Source organism: Tupaia chinensis, unplaced genomic scaffold, assembly GCF_000334495.1.
Source record: "Tupaia chinensis unplaced genomic scaffold, TupChi_1.0 Scaffold000610_1, whole genome shotgun sequence".
In the NCBI taxonomy this organism is placed as follows: domain Eukaryota; kingdom Metazoa; phylum Chordata; class Mammalia; order Scandentia; family Tupaiidae; genus Tupaia; species Tupaia belangeri.
The window spans coordinates 584,557-588,648 of NW_006160129.1; the positions used below are offsets into that span (position 1 = coordinate 584,557).

Genomic DNA, 4,092 nt, shown 5'->3' on the forward strand with positions numbered 1-4,092 from the left:
GCGGCGCGCCCAGGGCCAGCCCCCGAGTGGGCTCCTGCGGGGTCCACCGCAGTTGGCCCTGCCGTCCCGACCCTTCTTCGCACGTCTCCTGCCGCGGACCGGGGGCTTTCTACTCCTCTGGCCTCCCCTCGGGGGAGCGAAGACGCAGCGAGGTCTGGCGTGTACCAGATACTCTCCAGTATTTATCTCCCTTAATCCCTGCAGTCCTTTCGGGTCCCAAAGAATCGAGGAGGGAACGGGCGCGGAAGAGGTGAAGCGATGAAGGGGTGAGAGGCCAGAGCCCGGCGGGAGGGAAGGGTCGCCGAGGGGAGCAGCCGCCCTCGCTCTCCCAGGCTGCGTGCGGCGGGGCTCGGGCCGACCCGACCGGCCGCGGGACTTCGGTCCCTCCCTTCCCCGTCCTCTCCCGTCCCTGGGTGGTTAGACCGCTGAGGTAGCGCCTCCCGCGGGCCACAGGCCCCCTACCTGTCAGGGTTCAGGGAGACCGGATGGGCTATTTGGATGGAACTGCCCCAGGGTACAGATAGTGTGAACAGGTGGTCTCTTCGTCCTCTGAAGAAGAAATCCTTAACCAGGAAGGCGACAGGACTGAATTATTAACATACTCATTTGCCCAGTTTCCATCAATTAGCCAGGAGTAGAATTGGATTTGAACCGGAATCAGGAGAATCCACTACAAAGTGTCAGATTTGGAAGGGTCTGTAGAAATATCAGATCTGGGCCTTTCATTTTACAGAACCGAAAAAGAAGTAACTTGCCCAAGATTAGACGTCTGGCATAGGGCAGTGGCCAGAAGCAACAAGCTTTTGGGTGTCAGACCTGGTATCAATCCCAGCTCCTGCCATTTACTATCTATGTGACTTTTGGGAAATTACTGACCTCTGACCTCAGGCTACATCTGTAAAATGGGGTGAACACCGCCTACCTCAGAGGGTTGTAATAAAATCAAAATGAGATAACTAAATATTAAATGTGTAACCCAGTGGGGCACAGTGCACATAACTGCTCAGTCTTGTAGCTCTTAGTACTGTGTTACTTTATCATCCTCTTCCTCCTCAAAGGGCAGAGCTGGTACTAGAAGCCAACTTTGGCTTCCCAGTCCACCATTTGTCATTTGAATAGCATGTTAGTTTCCAAAGTGATGAGTGCCTTCTGCGCCTTCCATTTTGATACAGGCAGAGTGGGAATCTATTTTTCTTTTAAAGATAGAAGTAGAGGAGGTGGAAAAACTGGCCAAAAGGCACTGCCTTGCAAAGGCAGGGCACAGTCCTCTTGCCTTGCTATATCATATCCACTAGATCATCTCCCTCCCTGCCTCAGTATCAATCTGGTCTTTTAGGGACACCCTGTGCCTCCTTGCCTCACAGGGACATTGTTCTTGCTCACATTTTTTGGGGGAATGAGTCATTTATTAATTCAACAGTTATTTGTTGAGGCCTTTCTACATACCAGGTGCAGTTTTAGATGCTAGGGATACATCAGTAAACAAGACAAGGTCTTTGCCTTTGTGAAGCTAACATGTTGGGGTAGGGAGTCAGACAATATATAAGTGAATCAATCAAATAATTTCAAAGTGATATGTTTTACAGGGAGATTGAAACAATTCCTGTCCCCATCTCCCTTCTGTAGGATGCCTGTTCCCCACTTATCCAGTCTTCCATCAGGAAAAGGCTTTAATAGTACTTTGCTGGTGAGTGCAGTGTCCAGAGACTTAGAGCTTTCCACCTGCACCACAGTTTACCTCCTGATTGTCTGCAGCTGCACTCTTCATGCCTGGGAATGAACAACTGCAGTGATCATCTCTATTTGGGCTCATTGCCTGCCAAAAGGCTGGCTGGAAAGATTAGCTTTCCTCCAACTGCAGCAGGAGAGCTGTTTTTACTAGTTAGTACATCCCCTATTACCACAGTACCTTTTCCTTTCTTCTCTCTTTTTGCTTTCCTATGGAAGATAGCCCTTAGGGGAGATGGTTTTTTTTCTCTCCAAGGCTTCTGGAAAATCATTAGAAGAATTATCGTTGGTACAAGTCAAAAGATCCTTCTTATACATCACTGTGTTTATAGGAGCACTGTTCACCTACCCTATCCCAATGGCTTAGTGGGTGAACATCCCAACCTAAAAAGGAAACTAGAGAGTGTTCAATAAAAAGATTGTTAACCTAACTAAAGCATTCACCTTTGGTCTCTTTTAGCCAGATCTCCTTGTTTATTTTTTCTCAAGGTCCTTGACAAAGTTTTGACTGGTCTATGACAAAATGAGAAATATTAGTCCAAAATATTAAGTTTAAAGGATGTATACTATTTAAAACAGTGTTTTTCAGGAGCTGGCAGGTGGCGCGGTGGTTGAGGGTGCTGACTCCCTCCCACATGGCGGACTGCGGTTCAAGTCCCAGACCTGGTGGCTTGCTTTCCCACTTTCCCTCTCTCTCTTGCTCTCTCACTCTCCTCCTCTCTGGTCAAATTAAGAAATAAGTAAATAAAGGGACCAGCAGTTAGTGTAATGGCTATGTCACTGGACTCCCATGTAGCCCACCGCGGTTCGAGTCCCAGACCTGGCTTACCCTGAGCACGTGTGTGTGCATGCCCAAGATCCCGAGAGGAGAATGGAGGAGAAGGGATTGTGGCCTGGCTATTCCCCACTGGGGGGTGATTTCTCGCTTTCTGTCTCTCTGTCTCTCTCTGTCTTTCTGGCGAGCACACGCACCCTATAGCAAAAACCTCTCCAAAGAAAGAAAAATAAATAAATAAATAAAGTTAAATAAAATCATTATAAAAAAAGTGTTTTTCAAACTTTAGGGTCAACCTATGAATTAAAGTCAATTTTTTTTAAAAAATAGAATAGGGGGGCCGGCAGGTGGCATGATGGTTAAAGGCTTTGGATTTTCACATGGTTCGAGTCCCAGACCTGCAGGCTTGCTTTCTCACTTTCTCTCTTTCTTATTCTCTCACTCTGTCCCTCTCTAGTCAAATTGAAATAAACAAGTGAATAAATAAAATTAAATTAAATAATTCTTAAAAGAAAAAAAAAGAAAGAAATAGGATAGGGATCAGAGGATGGCATAATAGTTACATCACTGAACTCCCATGTGGTCAGCCACGGTTTGAGTCCCAGACCTGGTGGCTTAAACTCATGCTAGGTGCGTGTGCATGCGTGCCCAAAATCCTGAGAGGAAAATGGAAAAGAAGGGATTCTGGCATGGCCATCTTCCCTGGGGCATGATTTCTCACTTTCTGGCTCTCTGTCTCTCCTGTGAGCACACATGCTCTATAGCAAAAATCTCTTTAAAAAAAAAAAAAAAGGAAGAAATAGAATAATAGAAAATATCAATGCATCTGGCTGGTACTATAGCCTAGTCATCAAGGGAGCCAGATTCCACATAGACAACAGTCATTTAAATCTTAGTCCCCCCAAAATATGACCAAAATCCCAACAAGGATTGAAAAACATGACCCATATCCCAACAGGATGGAGAAGGGATTGCAGCCTGACTACACCTCATTGCAGGGGAAGTCCTTTCTCCTTTTCCTTCTGTCTCTCTCTGGCAAGTGCATATGCTTTCTGGCAAATTAAAAGAAATAAAAACAGGGACCAGCAGAAGAAGCCATGGGACTTCAGGAGAAGGTTCCACATGGCTACAGTGAACTAGATTTTTAAGGGAATGAAGATTTTCTACTAATAATTCAGCCTCCAACAAACGAGCTAGCACAATCACAATAGAACAGCAAAGAGATTGCCTGCTTGCTCCTGAACATTAAGGCTGAACTTCAAGAATTTGAAAGAAACACAACATCCATCAGATGACAAGAAATCACCGCCGGATCACGAGAAATATGGGAAAACGAGAAAATACCTCTCCTCCAAGGGAAAAGAGTAACTCTTCTTCACCCACAAGCAGTTCGGTGAAAATCATGGAAATGTCTGATAAGGAATTCAGATCATTCATAATGTCTAAGCTAACAGAGATGGAAGAGAAGAGAGATAATGAACTGCTAAAGAGAAAGGAGAAAGAAGTTGACGAGTTCGAGAAAATGGCACAAAAATTTGAGAATAATATGCAAGAAGTACTGGATACCATCAAACGTCCAAATATCCGGA

The 4,092-nt window shown here is 45.5% G+C and overlaps 1 protein-coding gene across 2 annotated transcripts in view; it reads left to right on the forward strand.

Moving 5' to 3' along the window:
- The window catches only part of STRIP2 (striatin interacting protein 2), a 57,243-nt gene that overhangs the window by 324 nt on the left and 52,827 nt on the right, over positions 1-4,092 (forward strand). The window lies entirely within an intron of this gene.